The sequence below is a fragment of the Ischnura elegans genome, chromosome 7 (assembly GCF_921293095.1).
Source record: "Ischnura elegans chromosome 7, ioIscEleg1.1, whole genome shotgun sequence".
NCBI lineage: Eukaryota > Metazoa > Arthropoda > Insecta > Odonata > Coenagrionidae > Ischnura > Ischnura elegans.
The window spans coordinates 71,845,184-71,872,714 of record NC_060252.1 but is presented as its reverse complement, the minus strand read 5'-3'; positions in this window follow the sequence as shown (position 1 = coordinate 71,872,714).

Here is a 27,531-nt window from a genome sequence, read left to right as displayed (position 1 = left end):
TAAATGGCGATTCTAAAACCAATTGTTCTGTGTCAAAGTATTTGCGATGTAGAACTTTACAACATGATGTAGGAGGAAAAAAGACTGAAAGAAGGATAAAATTTTTGAAGAAACAATGCTGAACAGTTGACGAGACTGCACAATGTGCAGTGCACATGGAATGCCGTGAAAGCAATGTGAAATTGCAACGTTATTTACGTATCGGAATCCCAGGCATCCTCCATATAGATACGACCACTCTGTCAGCAGGTCCAAAATGCATTAATGCAGAAGAAAAGTCCGCAAAAGTTGTTAAATTTGCACGTATAATAAAAGCCGCAAAATATAATACACGCGTTTCGAATTCAAAGCACCAATTTGCCTCGAGTGGTCATACAAGCTGTTTTTTCGCTGCCGTGAAAAACTCTTAAGTTGAGCGTTTGCAAATTAGTTAATTCTTTATTTTATTTAAATTTTAAGTTTTCTCTATGTTCATTGTTCATTGAACACTTAAAAAAAATATACAATGAAATTTTTATACCACATGACAATTTTTTTTTGGATTTCACTTTTCAAATATGTGCTTATGTAGGCTTAAAATAAGAGTTATTCACACTTATCAGAGATTAAACAGCAAATAAAGTCTGTTTTCATGTTCCTTTGTTTTGAATACATAATTTAATATGCTCCTAACCCGTCTAATAATTGCTAACCGATTCTTTCTGCGCACATTTTATAAAATTGAATAATATTGCTCTGAGGTCTGACATACCCATGATTGGTGGTTGTGTGAAAAAATATATGCTAGATAGGCCCATGCTGGGTGGTTAAGGGTTAAAATCCACATACACCGCCAACCTCGGCATTAGCGATGGAAAGGGATACACATTTGGTCTATGGCTTCTTGGAAGCCAGTGTTCTCTCGCGTTGCCATCCTGGATGGACATCAAGGTCCCAACATCTGGCACCATTGAAGCTCCATTGAATTGCCAATTAACTCGTTTCCGCCTACGTAGCCATACGGCTACATGCTACTATTCAGAGAATACCAGGCTCTAGAAATAATCCCGCACTCCTTTTTTCTTTCGAATTGTCACACACATGTTGTTGAAGCTTGCAATAGCTTCATCCACTCATTAAGTTTTCTTTTTGAAGCCGGTTGAAATAACCCCACTGCGGAATAGATACGAGAGCGTAACGGCAATCCAAAGCCTCTTGTTACTATTTTTAATTTGCTTCAGGACGGGAGAATTTTCCTAGGGAATTTTTTTTCTCGTGTAAATTAATATGAACTTCATCGTAGTCATTCAGGCCCTTCTTTCAAGATGGCGTCAAGCCGTAGCATTGAATGGATATTACGTTGAAAAATAGTGATGTGTAGCTAAAATATTGAGAAATACTATGGTGTATTGGAATTCTAAATAAAACAACCCCTGTATCAGTGAAAATATGTGTTGCATGACTTATTGAACTATCCTAGTTGTGTACATTACATTGTACATGTACATTACATGAAAGTCATTTGTGTCATGTTGCCGGAACGCCGTTCCAGCATTGATTAACAAATACATAATAGTCAAATAACACTTTTATCAATTTCGTTGCCTTAAAATTTCTAATACTTACATTCATAAGCAAAACAAACATTTTTGCAATAAAATATAAATAATACTTTTTAATAAAAGAACAAGCAGAGCAATGTTTCACTTATAAAAAAGTTAAAGAAAGTGCGTTCCGGCACTGCTAACTTTGCTATGACACCACTGATGAAAGTATCATAAAAGTACACAGAAAATGACATTGTATTAGGGAAGTTCAATTAGCAGTGCAATACATTTTTTCTTTGAAACAGGGGTTGTTTTATTTGCTATTCAAATAAATGATAGTATTCCCCAATCTTTTCGCTATATATTTTTCAACGTAATCTCCACGAATATTGGGAACAGGATCCTCAAGTCGGTCCCTAAATGCGTTGTCAACCACCGCGCATTTAAATGGATTTACAGAAGTCCCCACTCGCGTCTCAGACGGACAAATTGATCCGAGTTTCAAGGGGAAATGAGAAATAATTAGGGTTGTCAACCGAAACTTACATTCACGATGGTGTTACTTATTAAATTTACAACTTTTCAATGATATTACTTGCAATTAAAAACATTATACTGCAAAATATTTGAAAAGATTGGATCACATTGCACTTATCACCACGTAGCGGTCATTTTAAAAATCTGATTTAAATGCGACCGAAGTGCCAATAGAAATCATCCGTCTGTGGGTAGGGATTGGGCCTCGTCAATGCAAACCCCTTGGTTATCTCCATTCCATGCTGCGGCTTGACGCCATCTTGAAGGAAGGGCCTGTATGCCTGCACGGTACCATTCCTCTTTTCGATGTCCGAGCCAACGTCAATCAATGTCTCCTTCATCATCCCCATAGCGGAGATGATGAAACACACAACGACTCACCGTGATTTTGTCCACTGCCCGATCAGCGTTAAAATTCTGCACACGCCTATGAATTTTTTGGTTTTCCCGCCAAAGAAACTCAATCACTGTCCGATTTTTGGACCACACCTCCGTTACAGACACCATTTTAACAACTCCGTGTAGGGCTACCACCTTTCGGAAGTCAATGCAACTACACAAGACGAACCGGGAATGTTTTAAAATGTTCCACAAGAAATTCTAAGTTTATTCAACCAATTGAAATTGGAGAAATAAAATTGTATTACTTATTTAACACATAGTATTTCAGCTTTTCTTCGTTGAACAATCGTTGCCCTAAAAATTCATCATTTGTATCAAGATCACTCGTAGAAATTGAACAATATTAGAATCTGGTCTCGCTACCACCCAAAGTAGCCATATCACTACGAGTAATTTTGAAAAAAAAACATGTTGATGAATCCACAAAATATTTCTCTGGATGGAAGAAGACCATATTATACAGCAACGTACTTAAACATCTTCAGAATCGCAACCAGAAATTTTTCTAGGCATAAATGGTTTATTATTTAAGCCCAAATACGGTAGACGCTTTGGTGGCGTTGATAATGTTCAAAGTGAGAGATTCAGACTGAACCGCTTTAAATGCCAAAATAAAGGGGATAGGAAGCATGGGTTGGGTCTCTTCTCCATCTTCTATGTTCTTCAAATTCGATTGGGGTTTTTTTCCGTGCGGTCTGACCACCTCGCCAAGGAGAGCTTGGTTATGAAAAAATAATTTATTGTAACAATATTGGATACCAAAAAAATAGTTTAGCATTTTTTACCTTTGTGCCCTTAAAATCTTAATATTAATGAAGTGATAATAACATGCTAGCCTTTTTCTCTGTTTTGTTCAAAACAAATCTCTAACTCTAACCCGATATTCAACGTTAAGCACATATAAAATACATAATTTACATAATGTTTACCCGTGTTGTCTGGGTAATCTTCGCTTAGCTATTTTATTCATTAATTGTATTATTTATTATTGCACTATTTTTTGTACTATGTACTTGACATAATTTCACACTTGTGTATGGGGTTAAATAGTGTAAAATAAATTATAATTCTTATAATTGTAAATCGAGCTGACAAGACCCCGAATGAAAACCTATCGAGGCTCTTTGGTGCTGCAACCACTTCTGGATCGGTTAAATATTTTACACCCAAATGCGCTAGATGTTTTGGTAGCGTATATTTCAGAGCCAAAAGCGGTGGATGCGTTGATAACGTTCAAAGAGATAGATTCAGACCGAACCGCTGGCAGTGCCAAGATAAAGAGGGTGGGACGCTTTGGTTGGGGTCTCTTCTCCACCTGCTATCTTCTGCAAACTCGATTGGGGCTTTTTCCTTGCGGTCTGACCGCCTCTCCGTCACTTCGGGACCAATTCGGATCCATCTCCTCCACGACTGGCGGGGTCCCGCATTCTCCTTAACACCCCAGCAACCCGCTCTTCCGCCGGCAACGAGAAAAAAAAAGAAGAGCTACCCCCGTCGCTTTTTGATTCCCTTATCTTGTCTCCCCGAGGAGACTCCGCGGAAACAGTCTCAGGCAGTGAGAAGGCTTTCTTGAAGGGCTGATTTTGGTGGAAAAACCACTTCCTTTCCCTGCCTTACACCCTGCTTAACATTTGCCCTGGAGAATGTTTCTTCAAGTGACTGGGCCAGCGAAGAACAAACTGCCGTTATCGTACCACTTCAGAGAAAAAAGACAGGTTGTGTAAATTATATTTGTGGTAATCATGACCCTCAAAAATATGCTAAGCCCATACAAATTCCAGAACAAACGTATCCAATTTCTACCCTATTGGAATTTAAAATGATAAATTTTAAATTCCAATAGGGTATAAACTATTTGTAAATACATTATCTGTGTATAAGTAGGAATTAAAATGTTGAATTGGGATTCGAAATCTGGAAATGAATCTTATCAAAAAACGTAAGCAATAGTGTGGATTAGTTTCGTCGATCAGTGGCACAGCGAGGGGGGGAGGTTCGGGGGATAAAACCACCCCCAGAGCTCAGACTCTTTTAAAGCGTAATCCATTTTACTTAATTGGATTAATATTTCTTACAGAATAGCGTAAATATTAATAAAACATCCCTCCGAAAGCCGTAAAACTCACCATTTTCAACCATTTATCTGAAAAATTTTCGAGGGGAGGGTCCCCGCACCTCCCGCTTACCCTGGCGGGTATTCCACACCCCCAGACACCCCAGTATTAGTTGTACCTAACCCCCCCCCCCCCCAAGCCTTAATTCCTAACTGCGCCCTTGTCGTCGATATTATTCGTTCAATAATATACTTCTGGAAAATATAACTGTTAATCTTCTATTTTTTTAAACCTTTATAACCCCTTTCAACAAATTTTTCTATTTGCCTACAGTTTTATATAAATTCACAACGTGTTTCACCAAAAGAACAGATTCAGTTATAATATCGATTATTAGGTGCAGTTATAATAGGTTTGTGCAAATTATATTTATAGTATTCATGGCCTTAAAAGTATATGCTGAGCCCTCACAGATTGCGGAACACAGGTAATGCTGAGTTTATTTTCTTTGATACTTTATATCCAATCATATACTTCAACATAATATAACTACTAAGCTTCTTTTTTTTAAATCTATATAACCAATTTAAAAAACATTCTCTATTTCTCTGCACTTTTATTTAAATTCACAACGTGTTTCATCATAGAACCCACTCCCGTTATAATGTCGATTGAGGAAAAGAAATAGGGTTGGGCAAATTATATTTTGGGTATTCGTGGACCTAGAACTATATATGCTAACCCTATACAAATTCTAGAACAAAAGGGATAGTTAATTTAGTTTCGTAGATGTTTTATCAGCAAATATCGCACTTCATGGAAATATAAATGCTAAGCTTCTATATTCAAAATCTTTATAGTTCATTTAAAGAAAAATTTCATTGCTTTCAAAATATTTTCATCAATTTCAAATTTTTTTCACCCGTTAAAAAATAATTTGAAATTTTACATCCGTTAAAAAAAATGTCACGACTATAAAAAACTGTGCTAAGCCCATACACAATCCAGATAAAAGTGATGCTGTTCGGTTTCGCCGATATTTTTCATCTCATATCGTACTTTCATCACATTCGTACATATAATAACTGTTTAGCTTCTTCGATGAGCGTTAAGCTAATAAGTGCTAAGCTGCCCTCAAAAATAAAACCACTGCCGTTATAACATCGCTTGAGGTACAAAATGGTTGTGCAAATTATACTACTGAGATTCAAGGCCCAAAAAATATTTGCTTAGCGCTTACAAACAAAAGTGATGCTGTTCGTTTTTGTCGATATTTTTCATCCAATATCGTACGTACTGTAGAAAAATATAAATTTTAGCTTCTAATTTTCAAATCTTTACACTCCGTTTCACAAATACTTTTCTACTTGTCTAATCCATTATTTAAATTCAAAACGTGTTTCATCAAAAGAACAGGGTTGTGAGCAGGCTTGAGAAAAAGAACAGGGTTGTGCAAATTATATTTCTGGTATTAATGATCCTCAACATGTATGCTAAGGCCATTGAAATTCCAGAGTAATGGTGATGCCGATTTTAGTTTACTCGATTTTTTTCATCCGATCTCATACTTTATGAAAATATAAATGTATAGCTTCTACTTTACATAAATTTTATAATCCATTTAAAAAACGTTTCCCACTTGTTTACACTTTTATTCAAATTCACAACGTGTTTCACCAGTTTTTGGCGGTATAAAGTGCAGTGTAGGTTGAGTGGTTTACAATTGAATAATGTCGTTGTCAGATAGAGTGAAAATAGTGAAAAAATATAAAACAATTTTAAAATTCATCTTATTTCAGATTAATATACGATATTTACAATGAAATGTCTTGCCAAATAAGCATTTCATTAGTTTTTACGTTTAACTTTCAAACCGCTTTCAAACTGGAAGCTTAAAATCTTCAAAGAGACAGAACTACTCTGAAATGTTGGCTTCAATGCCTCAGCCTTAAAATAACAATTTTACTCTACCAAACATAGCTCTATGATGCTTATTTAAGGTATCCCCGCCGATATAATTTTATGACATCCAATGTGGGATGAACTAGAAGACATTTTGAATTCTCAATAGCACTAAAAAATTGACAATGTTTATAGAATAATTCTTAACAATAAAAATTCAAACCAATCATTGAAAACAGCCAATAATACGAAACTTGGAAAAAAGAAGTATTAACTGTGAAAAGTGACCATGCAATTCTCAAGAAGTAAGCGATTCATATTATTCTCTTGGTTTGATAGAATTGAAAAACACTTGTGATATGGAGATAACTAATTTTTATTTGATAACTAATCTTTTGGAGGATAAACTACTGAACAAGTAGTATGCTAAAAGTTGTAAATGCTTAAATTTCACATTAGCTAATCTATGATGTGGTAACTTTTCAGTTATCTAAGCATTTCTGACTGTGTATGCTGCTATAACTCACCTATTTTTCCTGGGAAGCCTTCATATATTTTTTCCTTTCGCATACTTCAGTTTACGAAATGGAAACTTTCGAAACTTACAGAAATACTTTTAAAATTAAGTACTTACCTCGTTCATAAATTTATTTTTTATCCTACCAACTTTCTCATTTGATTTTTTCCTCTATTCTCAACACAAAAAACTCAAAATTTTATAATTTAAACAGGGCATTATTTGTCACTTTTTTTCAATAAGTCTATCTTGAAACGTTTTCACTGTAATATCCACCCTTATCATTCTCCGTGCTGCAAATGAGGCGATGATTTTCAATTTTTTCCATACTTAAATTTGGGACAGACTAAATTCATTCTTTGTTCTCGGTACAACAAAAATCACAAAATTATACACGACCCATTACGTGTCACTTTTTCTCACAAGGTCTTTCTCAAAACCATTTTTACTGTAATAACCACTCTTTTCAATCTTCATAGGGCTCCCAATGAGTCGATGCCAGTGCCCTGGTTTTCAAAGCGCACGTAAGCTTTAAATTTCCGACTCATCCTCACACCTTCTCGAGACCTCTTTGGTTTGATGAAAGTCGGTCGCCCCCAGTTCAGGGCGTTTCCTTTTGCCAACCCACGGACATTTTGAGACGCGCGATTCCCCTTTTCACACCCCATCCTCAGAACACATTCCACACCCACCTTTTCAAGCCTGCCCCTTCCTCCACCCTCTCATCTTCTAGGGTTACAAAAGGGTTCGCGAAGAGATGACATCGCGGGCCTTCCAGGACCTGTCCTAGACGACGCCGTCTCCGCGCTTCGCGACAATGACACCGTCGACATATAGGCGTCGATATGACGGCCTCCGCTTCCTTTCCCTCTTCAACTTCTCCTCCAATATATATCCTCCCGAGCAGAAGGGAAATTCTTGAGCATCGAATGTTGCCGCCTGTCGGCAGAGGGCAGAAGGAAGATCCGAAGGATGGGATACGCATGCAAACAACTTGATTCCAACCCACGTTCACCTTTGTGGCATCGCGAAGTTCCAGACTGAGACAGATTATTAAATAAAATTGAAATAGAGAACACAAAATCGAATAGTAATCAAAAGAATAAGTGATAGACTAATAGTCATAAAAATGTCCAAATTTACAATACAATAAGTTATTAGGGTCAATTATGATTTTATACTCTCCCAACAAAATAAGGATAGTGTCAGGATTTATAGATTCAGAAGCCCCAAATTGGAGATCGAAACGACGACAGAAATGGGGTTTTTAACCCAATTGGAATACCGAGAGTATGGTGCCATCTAATGTTGTCGTCCACCGAAATTCAAAATCGAAATTCATTAGAAGTCCGGCGTATTGAAGATAAAGTTAAGCTGCAAAAAAACTAATCCTTCCAGATCAGGATATCTATTGCATTTTTAATGAAGGATTACGCGGAATTTTTCGCCGAATTTTGAAGAATTTTTTTATTTTATTCGAGTTCTGACTTGTTTACTCTTTTAGAGATGATCTCTCATAATGACTTACTAGAGTTTAAATCAAACGAAGCACTCAGTCTGGGGTGTCTCCTGATAGTGCGAGCAACACTCGACGCGTATAAGAGTAACGTTTTGCATATGTATTTAGGATACTATTGTAAAGCGTTATCCTCGCAGTCTAACCATTTAAATTGATGAAGCCACACATTTTAACTAAAAGCAGGCGAAATTATTTCACTAAAATTTACTATAATGGAGTAAATTTTAAAGGATCTTTAAAAAATACGATTTGTGGGAAATAAAAAGGCATTAACAAAACTGATGAATTAAAATTGAAATAACAAGAAGGCGGAATTTCTGACCGACGTTACAGGTAATTTTAAGTTCAATAAAAAACTTTTGCACTTATGCAACACAGGATGGTAACGAATGAGATTAAGTCCAAGGTATTGGAAACTTATCCTGCAAGCGTGTCAGGGATGAAGTTTTTCGAGGACTTAGCGTTAGCCCCCAAATATCTATCCCAATACAGCGCTATCCCAAAATATATCGGAGGGAATTCGTTGCATTCGATGAGAAATAGCGCGACAAAATTTAATTTCATATCTATAAAGTTATACATATCTCTGTTTTCAAATATTCCCTTCTCACTCATTGATTGAACCCGAAAGATACTTGAGATAGGTGGTGTAAAGCTCATCCCAGACTGCGTTATAGGTGAGTAACTTTTTTAAAATGAGAGATGCCAATTACCCGGTCACTTAGCACTTCCAGGATTTTTATTAGTTTTCCTAAGGCTTCACCCAAGTTCTGAACTGAGAACCCCTTCTCCAATGCCCAAAATCTCTTCCCACAAGGCTATCATGCTCCCTTTTATAATAAAATTCACCTCAATTCCGACCTTCCCCTCAAAATTAACTGTTTGCCCTAAACATAATAAAGAGGGTTTACTTGTAACTTCAGGCTTAACAATTTGAAACTTCATCGTTATAGCCAAATAAATGGTAAATAAATGAAGGAAAACTTTTTTGAGACGACTTTTTTTATGTTTCACGTAAGTGATGGTATATAGGATGACTACGTATCGAGAAAGTGAATGAATTTAAGAGACAGAAATGGAAGGACAAGATTGGACAGATTCTTTCTCTTCGTGACCGTCTGTCCCCATAAAAACCCTCCGCCACATTAAATACGCGCAATTTATTCCTGTGGCGTATTTAAAAAAAAGGAAAAAGAAACGAACCAGAGAAAGGGAGAGAAGAGTATAGAGTAAGAGGGGAGGAGAGAGAAGGAGGAGAAAGGGGAGGGGGTAATCGCCGAAAATCGGATCCGAGCTCTTAATCTTCCATCCCTCCCAAGACCACTTTGTCTCTCATCCACCTTCAATACACTCGCTTCCCTCCACACCCAAGATCCACTTTTGTCTCTCTTTTATTTTAACCCACACTCCCTCTCACAAATCCCCTCTTATATATAACCCCACTCTAAAAAAAACCTTCTTCCCTTCCCCTACAGTCCTACTGCCACAACCATTTCACACACACGACGCGAACGTCATAGTGACGTCAACAATCAAGCGTGACCATCAAAGTGAATGGGAGAATACTCGAATACTCTATTGCGGGAAAAAGAAAAAATAGCAACCTTTCCCCAATGAAAAGTTATCTAAATAATTTTGCCACAAGGGGTCTACATTGATATATTTCTTAGCATTTGTAAATACTGTATGTATATGAACTTGCACACATCATTCTCGTCCTCGATGGACGTAATATTGTCAATTTTGCACGATTAGGCACTCGATTTCACGCACTGTAGTTTGCGGCATAAACATTTTTCAAAAGTATTTTCAAGATTCATTTTACCCCTCTAGATTTTAAGAACATCTACCGTGAGTGAATGAGAAAAATACATACCGTGTGAAAAAATTGTGCACATCCCAATTTCTCTAGAAAATGTGCAATAATTTCCCAACTGATTGTAAACAAAGCGTATTATTTTAAACATCTACTGTAATTGTGACGTTACCGTTCTCTGGCGAGCATGCTTATTGCCTCACATAAATATATTAAAGTCATTCCACTATCAAAAGCTGTATGAAAATGGTATGGTGATGGTAGAGTTTAAAATGTAAGCATCCTTATATAGTTGTGGAGCTTGCATAAATCTTAAATTTCATTTTCATGACATTTGCCATAAGATCCACCAATTTTAAACGTTTTATTTTGCGGCACAGATATTTAAAATTTCATCTTAATGAATTTCATGCATATTATAAGGAACTATGAAGTATTCCGTAGCATTAGAAAATATAACAATGAAAAGTGCTTTTAATGGGGACACTAAACAATAAGAGAGGGATTAAGACCGAAAATTGTGTAAAGATATAAATAAATGGCTGCTTTCGGTCGGTCAAACACAATTATGTTTTAATATACTCTCAACCCCTTCCTTATACTGCCATCACTATCCCTTACCACCGCATCCATTTCATATTCACACTGCTTGCCCGTAACTGTGTCATCACCGTCCACACGCGAATGGATCTCGGGGGAAATACATACAACATAGCTTCTCCGCAGGGAGGCAGGATTGAAATTTCAAAACCCTATATCACATGATGCTCATGATGGATCTAATTGGCAGTCTACGACGATAACGATTGTATTCATGATGCATATTTCGTTTGGAAATTATATTTTCATGGAAATGAATACTCACGAAGATGGAGAAGCATCAGCAGGATTTGGGTGAAATAAATAATATATGAATACTTACTTTTTTAACTTTTTCCATTTTCCATAATATTGCTGTATTTGGGGTTTCACTTTTGACCTAAGCTTTCCATTCGTTTCATATAATATGAGTTAGCTCAGCGTACGCGGATGAGTAGATTAAATACTTTAAACAAGTTACCACCTGCCCAATTTCCCTAACATGCGAGGAAAGTGTAAAATATGGATTAATTCTTATAACTAAAATTTTAGGCGATGAATTTCCAGAAAGTCTAAACAGTTAATTTAATATTTACGTAAATGTGCATAGAAAGCGGTAAATATAATTATCATATGCATTGAGTCCGATGCTTAATTAATGTAGTTTTTTTACTAAAAGATAAATGTATTGCAAAAACAACGCAAGGTCTATTTTAAATTGAAAGGATGTATATGTTGCTTCGAAATTTGATTGGCTATTGAATTCAGTATTTAAATCTCTTCGATTTCTATGCTTCGTACTTAAGTAAAATACACAATCAGGTAGAACATTTACACGAGTTGGAGGCAAAGTTTTCGCAAATTGATAGCAAAAAATGTAGAGCAAGATGCAAATAAAAATTGTTCACTCGCGGTTATCCCTCTATCAACACCTTCACCCTCAACCTCTTTAATAAGTTTTAAGATAATAAGCTTTTTGAGTGAGTACCATCTTGGTCAGATGCAATAAGTAATTCAACTTTTGGCTTAAGCATTATGATTACAGAACAAAGTCTCTTATACCACGTAGGACATCATATATTTGAGAATTCCTTTATGATACTTGGAAATACCAACTTGGAAGGTATGAAATGCCTTAATTCCCATAAGGAGCTTTAAAGCTATTTCATTCTGTGAAAAGTTTTCCAAAATTGATGACTAAAAATTTAGGACAGCAATCAAATATATGGCATATTTTTTTAAAAGTACTTCCTCCAATATACTTCGCACATACGTAAAATTTACAATCTGACAGAAAATGTACACAGCATAAAAATGGTATGCAAATTTTCGTAAAGGATTTGAGCAAATTTCAAATAAAAAATTTTCACTTTGCGGATTATCCCTCTTTCTTCAACTTCAAACTCTACAGTTATAGAAGTAAGCATATTTCCTCATCCTTTCGCAAGCATGTGTTTCCATGCTTCATAAAAACAAGAGTTTACTGTAAATGCCTATGCTCAAATGATTGGGGATCGGGTTGGTGTGGTGGCTAGAGTGTTGGCTTCCCAACTGGCGAGCTCGGGTTCAAATCCCGACGGTGGCAGAGAATTTTCAGAGACTGCTCGATCACTGCTTGAGTGTTGTGTGGAGGACATTTCAAGCGAAAAACTCCGTCCGTCGGATGGGACGTTAAGCCGTGGTCCCCTTGGTGCCTTTCGTTAAGAGCAGGCTAATGCCGACGCCAGGTTTCTCTCCACCCTTCCTTCCATACCGTACCCTCATGGCGCAAATGACCTCAGCTGTCCGTCGCCTCTTCCAAATACCATACCACCTCAAATGATTAAAATGAATAAGAGCTACAAAAATGCCTAAAGATTCTATTTACCAAAGTAACTCAGACTTAAACATTGAATTCATCCTTCCCCTAAACGAAGAAGCGAAAGAATAAAATCACAGGAGTAATAATATCACTTTCCTTACTTCACATACAAATTATCAAGCAATCAAAAAGAGAAATTGAAAAATTTCCCTACTGTTAGTGCAGATTAGGTGAGTGTCATGTTGATCCGAAGTAATAAGAAATTCAACCTCATGTTAAGCGTGATAAGAACACGATAATAAAATGGATAATCAAATAATTAAAATGGATAAAAACTACAAAAATTCTTAAGATTCGTATTCATCAAAGTACCTCATAGTATGTGAAAATTTTTCCAAAAGAAGACTAAAAATTGAGGACAACAATCAAATATATGGCATGTGTTTTTAAAGCACTTCGTCTTGCATAAATCGCACTTACGTCAAATACACTATTAGGTAGAAAACTTACACGGCATTAAAATTGCATGCAAAACTTTTCCCAAAGGTCGTGAAAAAATAGCAAATAAAAAGTTTTCACTTTGGGGGCTTATCCCTCTTCCTTCACCTCAACAGTTATAAAAGTAAGTACATTGCCCCCTCCTCTGGTAACCATGTGTTACCATACTTCGTTAAATCACGAGTTTACTGCAATACCCTATGCTCAACTAATTAAAATGGATTAAAACTACACAAAAAAGCATTAAGATTCTTTCAACATGGTATGCTTTTTAAAGCACTTCGTCTTGCATATTTCGCACATACGTCAAATATACAATCAGGCGGAAAATTTACAGAGCATAAAAAAACGAATGCAAAATTTTCGCTAAGGCCGTGAGCAAATTGCAAATTAAAATTTTTCACTTTGGGGTTTATCCCTCTTCCTTCGCCTTCATCCTCTACTGTTATGAAAGTAAGCATATTTCCCCCACCTCTTGCTATTACCTACAGCTCTCCACACCCCCCCTCAAATCTTTTCCCTTGAACCACCCTCACTTTTCCCAGAAAACTCAAAGGAAACGGGAGGGGACCCCTTTCCTCCCCCCCCCCTGAAAACCTGCAGCACGTACTCCCATCCGGGGAGTGAGTCCATCCCTCTCCACGTAGTATGTGTACACTCCTTCCCCAAAACCCCATTCTCCCTCTCCACCTTGGATTCATTCTCCTTTGCCCTTCATTTGAACCCCTGAGTCACTCGTATCGATCCAATCTCAGCGCCTGGAGGGACGTGGGGAGGTGGAGGAGGAGGGGTAAAAAGTAGGGAGGGTAGGAGGAGAGGGGAGGGGAGACCTTTTAGCGTGGAGGGGAAGGGAGGAAGAGGTAAGGACGCAGGAGGAATACGACGGAGGCAAAAGAAGGAAAACGGAAGAGAGAGAGAGGAATTGGGAGAGGTGGCGATAGATGGCATTCCTTGCTGAGAAACGTGAAGGGGGGAAGGGATTGGGGGACTCGAATTAGGGAGACTACGATGACGGCGCCGTCTAACTCTCTTTTCAGCAAAATTCCCCGAATGGAGTGGGTGTAGGGGGTTGGTTTTGAGGAATCTGGTGAGGGGGAGCGGGATTCAAATAAGGGAGACTGAATGCTAAGCGACAAGATTCTGGGGTGCAACACTTTTCTTTCCTTTCAACCTTGACCGCCGCCAATTTGAGACATTTCAGTGTCAAACGTACACTATGAGAATTGACACAAAAACTAGGAAAACCAGGCAGAAGTTGACCAAAGCATTCGCATAGCCGTACAACACAAGCATTTGCTCAATTTCATCTCACTGATTTCAAGGATTGATCCGGCATAATTTACGTTTTTGAACTTGTAGCAGGAGTCGATGTAGGCTGCTAACAATGAAGATTCGATGGAATGGTTTGGACGATGTTTATTGAATTGTGTACAATTCCACACTGAACTGCCGGCCGAAAGGCCGCAGTATTTATTCAGTTTGCCAACTTCCAGTATGTTCTATCTTGCTGTTCTTGAACATTAAAGAAACTTCTAGAAGGGAATTCTAGAAGGCCAGAAAAATTAAGTAATAAAACTTTCCGGCACGGAGAATCAAACCCGGGCCGCCCGCTTGGGAGGCGACCGCGCTACCGCTGGGCTATCTGGACTGTTGGAAGGAAGCGATGACGGAGCGCGCTTTAACTTGCCTCCGGGCAAGCGGTGTGGCGGCGAGGCAGGAGGTGCGGCCGCCACAAACTCAAATCTGAACATGAGGAAGTGCTAAGAAGAGTGGGAGAAAGAATCTTTATATTCCCTGAACTAATCATGTTGGTAAAAACTACGTACACTTACATGAAAGAGAAAATTACACACTTATTTTGTCATTCTCCTAAGCGTATACTTGAAGCGGATTGTTTGCGTTCCTACCTTGCAGGGACTGGTCTGAGGCATCTGGAGAGGGAAAGAGATCCAAATAAGGAAGACTAAATGCTAATCGACATGATTCTGGGGTGCTAAACTTTTCTTTCCTTTCAACCTTGACCGCCACCAATTAGAGATCTTTAAGTGTCATACGTAGAACATAACAGCCAGTGGCGTAACTAGGAATATGCATTGGGAGGAATGGGGGTGAACCCCCTCCCCAGGCAACTCTCCGGGAAAATTTTTGAAAAATTATATACTTAAAGCAGATACACTTATTATGTGTCAAAACTAGACAATATTTTTAAATAATTATTATACTACTCTAAGGTTTTAGGGGGGTTCTATCCACTTCATACCCCCATAGTTATGCCACGGATAGGAACTGACACAAAAACTAGCAAAAGTCGTAGGCCGATATGAGTATTTTCCTTGACCAAATCAAGTGTTTTAAAAATAATGCCAAAGACTGAAAATCCCACACTGAGAATGTCGTTCTCCTGAGCGTATATTTGAACAGGAATGTTTTGCATTCCTACCTTGCGGCGGATGGTTTTCAGGAAACTGGTGAGGAGGAAGAGATTCAACTGGCGGAAGACTGAATGCTAAGCAAAATGATTCTGGGGTGCAACATTCGCCTTTCCCTGCAACCTTGACCGCCCAGTATTTTCTTTGAACGAATCATGTACATTTTACATGTGCAAAAATACTCATGCTTACGACAGAAAATTCAACATATAAAATCTCTCTCTTCTAGGTCCATAATTCAACCGGAATATATTGTATTCTTACCAAACTTTCATGAAATGTATAATACCTTCACCGTTTTTTAATATTCTATAAGTACAGAGTATTTTCAAACTAAGTATAGAGGGCACTGAAAGCTTCAATAACCCCAATGCAGTATGATTATATTCTTAAAAAGCCATTTACAAACAATTTTTAATATCATTATAGCATGATTAATAATCATTTTAGAGCAATTGTTTATGCTCAAACTAAGTGTAGCTATCATTAAATGCATTAATTACAAGGTAATAAGGATTAAATATATAAAGTTTGACTTTATTAAATATTTCTACATTAGCTTATACATCAAATTTTAACGTTGATTTATCTACATTCAAACGTAACTGTTGACAATTTTATTTCCATCTAATGATACTTTTCTAATATAAACTTTTGAAAACATAATGCGGCCAAAACAAGATTTCACTGCAACCAATATAATTTCCACTAATGAGATTTATGGCAACATAGCCATACAATGCCATTTTTATATCAATAGTCTATTGAGCGTCAGTATGAAACAATGCAATAAATAGTAAGCAAATTTTGAAGGTTTATCTTCTCTTGTCAATCTTTTAATTTGCCCTTATTAATTTAATTTCGACAATAGTTTCTTTCACAACGGCGTCATGTGTACGATTCCACTACATTTAGATTTAGTTTTTAAGACTCAGATTGTAACTGCGGAGTCCTGGTTCGGACCTGGGCCAAGGTTTTTGATTTCATATTAGCACATATTTAAACGTTCGAAACAAATCGATGTCGTTTCCTTGGTCATAAATGAAGAAATAGCTCGTGAAATATGGGAGAGGTTTGTAGGGGCATGGGAGCTTTATTTGACCAAGGATGGCTGGATCCCAAGTCATAACTCGTGATATAAGTTTGAGCGGTTTGAGGTATGGAGCTCGGTTTTTAAGGGATGCAAAACCTGGACGTTGTGGGAAGACAATGAGAATATACTGGAGGTGCCGTAATATAGGGAGGGAGAAAGTTCAATGGGCTAAAGCATAAAGAGAAGGAAAGCTGGAATTCTTCCCTTATGACCGCTATAATTAAGACGAAAGGCAGAAATGTCTGGAAGTGTCAATTAGGAGTAAAATTTAGGCTTCCGTTGAATAAGAAGCTACCCAAAAGAAAACGGGATGGACTACGATGAGCATTTCACCATTCATAACGGTGAGTGATGTGAAAAGAGGCAAGCAATTAAGGGAAAACAAAATTGCGTGTCCTGATTGAATTATATCCTTGCTAATAATACAATATGCATTCATAAATTTTTCAAAAATATACGTTCCAGAGTCATTTAATTTTCATTTACTTAGCATGTATATATTTTAATTATCTCTTAAAATCAGGACCTGCAAGAGTAATCTTACTTTAACTAGGAATATTTGGAGATAACACATGTGTGACGGAATTTGTGCGCCTCATTGACTTACGGAAGTAAATAAATACCATAATAGTTACATTTAAAGGGTCGTAATTTTGCTACTAAGCGTAAAATTACATGTTATTCTCATGCGATACACTCAAATTCCCGCTTTTAACATAAAAAAAAACTCCGTCGGTCACTTCTTCCTTGAAACGACGGTAAGGAATTAATATTTATGTTTGAGTTTTATATTAGGAACAACTATATTTATGTGCGAGATTTTCTGGAAAAAATAGCGTTAAGGGTGCGTTATTATGCTCATAATTATTTCAAAGTATTTGATTCAATTGGTTTATATTGGCTATAATTGTGATAGCTTTTAAGATATACGAGTCCATTTTACCATAAATTGTCTCAACAGAGCCATAATTGGTAACCACCAGCAAGAAATTTAGTTCTATTTCTCATCAAGGGCAGAGATTAAAAATTTCAAGGTCTCCTCATATCACAGCATTCAACAGTGTGTGTCCTCTGATTGCTGGCTTTGAATAGCATTTTTTTCTCCACTGACAAAGGCGCAGAAAAAGATTTTCCTCGCTCCGGATATACGAGAACTCCGTTTATTATTCCGATCCGGCAGAGTAATACTTCAACAGTCCTTGTTACACTTCTGGTGTTCGAGGAAAACTCATTACTCGCGTACACAGAAAAATTGGTACCATTCCTCAATTCAGGGAACCATATTTTTTAACCAGCAAATTTTAGCCAATGTATACCGAAGTGACATATCAGTTCATTATAAAATTATTATTTCATAAATTATCCCTGAAATCCCCTACGGCATAAGTTTGGATTTTTTTAAAATAAGATAAATTAAAAATTAAAGTTAATTCCGAAGAATGCAAGTTTCCCTCCATTTTTCGAATGCATTTAATTTAATTCGTATACCAGGAATTTGTCGTTATTATCTCCTTTAAATGCTTGGGATTTTCAATTGAGGTTCATTTAAGAATGTTTACCGGTTAACGTCATGATACTGGATTAAATTTCATGAACTTAAAGTAATGTCATGCGTACATGGGTTACCATATTCCGTTCAATTGACTAGAATCAAAATATCCAGGTAAATGTCCCACTAAACCGAAAATCCCAAATTATATGAATGTAAATATTGGAACAAAACTATTTAGTAAAAACCATATCTCCCCTAATAATCGTCGTAAACCCTTTATCAGACTTCAAATTTATTGGCTTTTCTAGGGTCTCTAACGTACTATGAGTAAAATTACACTCTAAATAAATAACCTGTCAATTTATGTAAGACATATCAAAATTTCGTTAAGGAATAATTTTCTACGAATTTCAGATCACATCCTCGAAAGTAATGACTTTTTTCTTATTTCTCTAGGAATAGGTATGAATTATTTGAGACCAAGAGACTACATCTATTGAAATATAAGGAACATGATTCCTCGCAAACGCAGTTTATACTAGTTAATCCTTATGAGATAATATGGCAAAATCTGGAGAGAAAGGCGGACAAGACGTAACGCTTGGATTTAATGCTATTAATTAGACAGTATCATTGCGGACGGCAAAGCAGAGTTCTCTGTTGCAATAGAGATTGAGTAAGTCGATGCGGTTTACACAACAATCTATCTAGATCCGTCAATCGGTCCGTGTTATTTTCGAAATATCTTTTAAAACTGGTTTGAAGAGCCATTTTATGACGAAGTAGTCATTCAAACGTCCTGTAAGAATCTCCATGTGGGTAGCTTATCCATTTTAAAGCGTTGTAATCAGTATTTTCTTTTATCGGCCCATTTAATCTGCAGGCTATTCTAAGTCCACACCAACTACGCGAAACGGCATATGAATGGATTCAAAAAATGTATAAAACTACGCGAAAAAATATCAGAGAGATATACATTCACAAAGAGTTTTCAGCAACCAACTGGAGCTGCACGGTACGTAGACGACTACAAAGCAAAAGAAGGATGCAACGAAATAGCGATGCTTCAAGATTATAGACATGCATTTGAAAGAGCCAGGTGCTATGGATTGGATTCGTTCAGCGGCTATTGAAATAAAAATAAAAGCAAATTAATACGTCCTAATAACTTCAAAGGACATTTCAAATAGATTGATTTCACGAAGAATACTGGCACTAATTTGAAAATCAGCATTTGTGATTATTTAATTCAACAGAAAAATACGTGTTCGTAAAAAAATAATGATCTTTACTAAAACTTGCAGTTACAATTGCATTGACTTCGTTTCTGAGAAGAGTTAAAATATTTTCCCATTACTATAATCACACTCATTAATCAATATTTTCGTCTTTTCTCGAACGAACGGATCCCAATTTTTCACTTAATGCTCACTCCAAAACGAAGGATAAAATGGAAGAAATTTATTAAAGAGTTTGTATAGAAATTAAATTATTTCAATGGATTTAATTTTGTAGCTTTTGCTGCGAAGTACTCCCCTTATTACAAGTAAAAATGAACCAAATTAATCACATATTTTTCAACCACACTCCATTGTAATATCTACAGACACACTTGAGTAGTTTTATTCCTTCAATGATTCTCGGGAGTCGATAATTATTTTAACCAATTAAAGGAAGTATGTAGAGTAATTTAGGCAACCCCAATAACTGCATCTGATTGCATACGGCTCTGTCGCCTTTCTTTTCTTATCCATTTCTGCACTGTGATAATATGAAGGAAGAGAAAAGTTTTTTTTCACTTTCACTGCGGTCATGAGTACTTAAATGAAGTAAAATTTTAATGATAATTGCAAAAACTACTACCATACATTAATGTAAGATATCATCACTCATTTGCCTTTATAATGTAGTGTCCATATTATAATAATTCTTAGAGTGCCATTCTAAACTGATTTTGTCGAGAATACAAACACTGAAAATTGCACTACCCATTTTTCTACAGTGCTTGCTGAATCTAGGATTCATACTCCGAATATATTCAGAGTCATCTAACCACTAAGCATTATTTTAGGACAAATTATCATTCAAATAACCTCGCAATTATTAAAACAATTTTTATCTTTTCGTAGTGAAACACTACATCAATCCGTGAGATTTATTTAATGATCTGGGAAGATACCCCTAAAAGCAACAAATGATTGAAGTAGATGACATTTTAAGTAGCAATTGAATAAAAAAGGAAAATGCAATCGTAGTACACAATTTACATAGAAACAGACAATAAATGCATGTCGAAAATAGCTGTATTATTAAAGCAAAAAAATTGATGGTCTGACAACTGCTGTAACAGGTAACTATAAAGTTTTTATTTATGGGTTTCACAGTCTAGTACAGTTCCATGTAAAAGTTTATTTACATGTTTTGTGGTTGAACTTGGGCTGCCCACCGGGTCAATGTATCCATTGATGCCGACGTTTCGAAATAGAGTCGATCAATCATCATTGTCATCAATGGAGATCTTCATCCTGGGGACAGCCACATTTCAAACACAAAACATTCAGGAAACAACGAGATCATATTTCTATACTTATATGGCATTGAGAATTTTAATTAAGAAAAAATAGAACAAAAAAGTACATGAGATAGAAGTGGTATGTCGCGATGAATAATGCGCTGATTTCGTTCACATTTACTAAGTTGCATTGAAATTTATTATGCACTAAAGTTAATAATTCGTTAGCGGCGTAATTTCACGCCCGTAGCATACCAAATATTAGCGCAGCCCCAATATTCAGGAGGGTTTTTCAGCCAGCAGTGACTGGCATAAGATTCTTTTTCTCGTTCAAACAGACACACATACTGCCAGCTGAGAGAAGAAAGGAAATACAGGGGGGAGAGAGAGCCGACAGCGATGGGAAACGAACGCAAGCCGCTCAAGCAGCTCACAATGGCCCGCGCGAGCGAGAAGCGAAAAACAAAAGAAGAGCAGCAACGGTAACGAGATTTCAAATGGATGTTTTACGTCCACCCACACACTCTTGCAGGCGTGTGTATACACACACACATACTCGATGGGAGCGAAAAGAGAAGAACGGTTTTAGGTCAGTCACTGACTGCAGCGTGAAAATGGCGAATTGGTGCTCCCTCCACCTCGGGGTCGCACCAAAGGAAAAAGCTCTGGAAAAGGAAAAGAAGAAGCTGATGGTTTCTAGGGTGACTTAATGAAATCAATTCATTATGAAAATGAATTATTTATTCTGGCGTTTCCACGTATGAAATATATTAACGACCAGTTTCGACGCTCGCGACCTGAAGATGAGGAATCACAAAGAAAAATTATTAAATTTAAGTATAGCGGAAGTAACCACGGCATGGGCGCAGCTACGAATTTAGGATAGGAGGGGATTTAGGCGCAACTAATGCTGGGGTGCCTGGGTGTATGGAATACCCCCCAGGGTAAGTTGGAGGTGCGGGGAGCTTCCCCAGAAAATTTTAGGATATAAAGTGAGTTTTTACGGCTATCTGAGGGATATTTTATATGTCCTTACACTATATTATAAGTAATATTAAAGCAATTAAGTAAGATGGATTTACCCCAAAAATTTCTCTGATGCAAATGCGACCGATTAGTTATCGATATTTGGTAGACCACTGAGAAATTTTAACTATTTCATGGTGCTATAATTTGCAATGAGGGGATCAGCTTTTTCGAAAAACCTTAGAAAATCAATTAACTGCCAAAAAAATGGCTGGCTATTTGCAGCCAATGTAGCATATTTCTTGTTGAAATAACGCATTCTGTATGGTTGAAGTCATACTATAGCCAATCCGGGCTCTTGTTTATTCTAATAAATATATTCCTTAAATATATTGAAAATTATGTTACCGAATTTTTGTATACACTTTTTACCTCATCATAGTACTCGACAATTCTATTTGAATTTGATAGTATTTTTTTCTATTTGTCCAGATTAATTAGCTCTGGTAACCCAAGAAAAAAGTTTAAACCCGATAAAATACTAATTTTAAAGATACCTTGTCGACTAGATACTTCCTCGGTCTCATTCACACCCTTTATCCATGAATACCTACATCAGTCTGTATTTCTAGAGCAAGTATAAGAGTGTGTGTCCACGGAATGTATGGATACTTGGTATCTAGAGGGAAAAAACGTTTTTTAAGTACCTATATTTATTTTGTAATATTATATTTCCTCTTTTTATATCTAGATACAATCTTGTAATGGATCAATTTCTATTACAAAGAAACACGTTTTAAAATGCTATAATCTAAATTATTTTTATAATTAAAGCAGAAATTTCAAAGAGACGAACGAACTTCTTCCTTTTAATGATCACAGCGCTGCCATTGGAAATATGGGGGGTCATTTTTACAAACTAATTTCTGTAACTGAACTTAAATCCAGAAGAATATTGCAACATATAAAGTATATTAATTTTAAAAAATTCTCGCGACAATTTCTTAATAAACTTAGTTTTAAATGAAAATTTGCTATAATAATCTACGATATCATTCTCCTTCCTCCTAATGATCATAGCGCTGTCATCAGTTTTTAATGGCTATTTTTTGAACTAATCTCCATAATTAATTTTATATTTTGAATAAAAATTGAGATACAGCTCCGATTATAGTAAAAGTTTTAAGATATTGCATTGCCAATTGGTTCTGAATTATCCTGAAAATTTCGGCTAGATACCTAATCGTAAAGTGTGTTAAAATTGAGTTGCAAGATTCGGCCCAGACAAGAGGAGAAACAACGAAGCTAGTTTACAAAAACGTTGAGATAAAAATCGGAATACTTTTCCAATCATAATAAAAGTGCTAAAATATTGCATTGTCATATGGCTGACATGTCCTGAAAATTTCAGCTTGATAGTTAACCGGAAACGGGGTAAAAATTGATTTACAAAATTTACAGGACAAGACGGAAAACAACAAGGGGGATCGAGTTGATGTGGTGGCTAGATTGACGCCTTTCCACCCCGTGGGCTCGTATTCGAATCCCGGCGGTGGCAGAGAATTTTCAGAGACAGCCCCCGATTCCTACTTGAATGCTATGTGGAGGACATTTCAAGGGCAATACTACGGCCGTCGGATGGGACGTTAAGTCGTGGTCCCCTTTGCGCCTTTCGTTAAGAGTAGGCAACTGCCGACGCCGGGTTTTTCTCCACTCTTCCTTATCTACACTTCCCTCATGGCGCAAATGACCTTAGCTGTCGGTCACCCTCTCCGAATACCATACCAAAGACAAATAACAAAGCGAGTTTACAAAAGTGTTGGAATTAAAATCGAGATAGTGTTCCAATCATTAAAACAGTGTAAGAATATCGCATTGTCATCTACTTTTGATGTATTTTTAAAAAATCATATTTTTTTATTTTCATAATCATAGCTAATCAGAAAAAGGGTTAAGAATGAGTCAAAACATTTGCACCTAACAAGAAGACAAACAACGAAGTGAGTTTAGGAAAACGTTGTAAAAAAGCGCTCCACCCTCACACACAGAAGGGGAAGAAGTCTAAGAGTATGTACTCACGGAATGTTAGGATATTTGGTCTCCAGAGGGAAAAAAGGCCTTCGCCCCCGCACACGGAAGGGGAAGGTGGAGAATGCGGAAAGCGGGTGGGAGGAGGAATATTGAAGGAGGGATGGAATGGGAGGGAAGAGGAAGCGTGTATGGGATATAAAGATGCTATAAAAAGGGTTTCTCTGGAGGCGGAGAAGGAGAGAGGGGGTTGGGGGCGACCTGGGCGGCCGCAAACAGAAGAGAGGAGGGTTGGGGGTTGGGGCAGCGGTGAGAATGAAAGGGGAAGTGGGACGGGAGAGAGGGAAGGGTGTAGCGGTAAGGCTTTCTAGGGATGGAGTGAGCGTGCCCTAGGAATGAGGTGGGGGGGTGGGTAGGTGCGAGATCCTAGAATATAGCGTGTTTGTGTTTGCCGTCCAACGTGGGAGAAAGGTTGGAGTGCCAAAAAGGATCATCCATTGTAACTCGAGAACTCGGACGAATACTTTGACACCCAAATTATAACTCGAGTACTCTAAAAACTGTCCGAATGGTTACCAAAGTGATGACATGAATTAGAGTATACAAGCATTTTAGCAAGAATACTCCGGTGGATAAAGATACCTCGGGGATATATGACTACCCGATTGGTTACCAGAGTGATGACATGAATACTAGGATGGTCACATTGTTGTTCATGGATATATGACAATGCAAATGGTTAATCGAGTATTAACATGAATGCGAGTATAATGGCATATCAGCAAGAGCGTTCAAATGGATGAAGATACTTAGATAATACATGACTATCCGATTGGTAACCAGAGTGATGACATGAATACTAGGATGGTCATCTTGTTGTACACGGATGCATGACTATCCGAATGGTTACCTGAGTGATGACATGAATACTAATACACTAGCATTTTAACAAGAATACTCAAATGGATAAGGATACGTCGAGGATTCATGACTATCCGATTGGTTCCCAGACATGAATACTAGGATAGTCAAATTGTTCTACATGAATACGCGACCTACCGAATGGTTACCCGTATACAGACATGAATTCTAACAGATTCAAAAGAGTACTCGAGTACTTTCATCCAAGCATTACCATCCTAATTATTACCTTAGTTAAACTAATTACATGAGTACTGAAATAAATACTATAGCGACCAAGTTCTCGGTTTTCCGCAGGGAATGCCTTTGAGTATGGATTCCTTAAAAAAAATAACAGCAAGTATCTCGGTGGATACTGAAAACTACAAACTATGATGTTTTTCTGAGTTTACCTTGTTTAACTTGTTTTGAGTATTTGTGCAATCATTTCTCTTGATACTCAGAGAGTTCAGTTCAGAAAATTCATTCTTTCGGACAATCACGATTTCTATTGTGTTCTGAAGTAGATTATTCGAGTAAGGATGGGCGATTACGTACGGCACATGCCTAGCGCGGCAAGAGACGGGGTCTGTAGGAACATGGGAGAGTAGGGTTGGACGGGTATGCGGGGAGGGAGAAGAAAGAGAAGCCTCACGGCCAGCCAGGGTTCCCTTTCTCCCTCCAGTGCGAGGGCGTGAGCCTGTGGCAGGGTCTCAGGGGTCCACAGAAGAGCGGTGGGCCCTAGGAATACGTATGGGGAGTGGGATGGGTTGTGGAGGCAAAAGGGGCAGCGGTACCCTCCAGCGCGTTTGTGTTAGTACGGTTGTCTGTGAGAAGGTGACGCCACTGATAGAGGTTTCTGGACGTTAGCGTATTAAAGTGTAGCCAGCAGAGACATGTTTACTGATTCGGTCGCCATAGTGATCTACCGCGTTTGTTGTGTTCGTTTGCAGTCTAAGCGTGCTTGTTAGATAAATCGCCAATATTGCTGTGATCCGAGGCTGCATCAGAATTTAGAAGGTACGTTTCAAACATACATTTCAGCAACATTATTGATAATCAATACATTTGACAAATAAGTATAATATATTTTTAAAATTACGTATCTAACGAACTTTCGTCTTCTGCATGTGGAAAAGTGACGATTGTAGTCTTAAGAGAAAATATTGAATTTTCGCTGCCGTACTTTTCTTAAGAGGCAGTTTGGTCATGCTTCACCCGAGGTAGAACAATATGGTGGACCCAAAGCTTCACCTATCAACGATAGGAGACATTGCTAATGCCCTCTCTTCCGGAAACTTCATGGGTAGTTATTACCTTTGCCGAGTAATTTTAAATATGTATATTGTTAACTGAATGCAACTAACTTTCTCCACGTGTATGTAAAAAAGTGACGGACAGACTTTAGAGAAAATATTGAATTTTCGTAGGCATTTCATAAGAGCCAGTTTAGTTCCCGCGTCAACCGAGGAAGAACAATATGACGGACCCCTAACTTCACCTGCCAACGATAGGAGATATCGCTAATCGCTAATAAATAAGTGTATTTTTAACTGCATCCAAATAAATGTCTTCGCGCTCAAGTAGAAAAGTATTTACTGAACAATCTTGAGAGAGAATATTTAATTTTCGTAGCCACACTTTTGTGAGAGCCAGTTTAGTTCCTGCTTCACCCGGGGTAGAACAATATGGCGGAGCCCTGGCTTTAGCTGCCGACGAAGGGAGATATCGCCAATAGCTATTAAGTATGTATATTTCATTATTTGCATCAACTGCATCCAAATAACTTTCATCGCGTATATGTGGAAAAGTGATTATCGAGCCCTCTTAAGATAAAATATTGAATTTTCGCGGCCAAACTTTCCATTCGAAACTCAAATAACCGATGACGGCGCTGTAGGCAGTGACGTAATTTGCCAACATGGCTGACGCATCGAGGGTATTGTTGTGATTATAACATTGGTGTAATAGAATGAATTTCCGAGCCACTGCTAAATTTAAAGTAGAAACTATCAATGAAGATTTTACTTGGCTTTCAGAAGGTATTTCGACTCACAGGGGCAACGACACAACGAGCAGTTAAGATTCAGGCATTAATAAATTTTAGCTGAAATATCCTCCACTATCTCACGGCGATTACTCAACGGTTTCCTAATGACCATAAATGAGTGACTCCGATAAAAAAACATTATTCTTAGGAGGCTAGAAAAGAAAAAATGCAATATGTCGGTTACCCCAAGTGCATTAAACAAACAAACCACCGTTCCAGTAAATGATGTATTGTAGCAATAAATGGCAACTAAAAAGCATGTAACATGAGTATGAATGGATACAATATATTACTTACGACGTCATGATAGCTTAACACCAAAAATATAATTAGAAAAATCAGCAAATTCCCAGAAATACAAATAAATGATTTGAGAACGCGGTTAACTTAGGGAATTGCTTGGAATCCTCGGAGCTCTACTTCCGAATTCGACCAATAGTTGGCGCATTGCTTGTCTGAATTCTCGAATAACAGTGGAATCGGACACCTATGGCGGGCCCGCAAGGGGTACACTCTTGAGGACCGGGAAACAAGTCATGAGACTTTCACACCCGCGCCATCTAAAGAGGGTAAGGACTAGGGTAGGAAAAAAGGAAAAGGTTAGGAGCCATCGCCGCCTTTAGGGCCCGACGACACCTCCAATGAAGGGATAGGTTTGGAGGGTAGGGATGAGGAACCGCGCAACGTCACATGTGGGCATGTGGGCCCTACTACTAGTGAAACCATGATTTAATGTTTTTACAAAAAAGAAAAAAACTCGTATGAGGAAGGAAATTTCTACGATTTTTCGAAGATACTTTCCATAACAGCTAGTTAGGTTCCTGCTTCACCCGGGGTAAAACAATATGGCGGACCCTTGGCTTCACCTGCCAACGATAGGAGATATAGCTAACGTCCTCTCTTCAGAAAA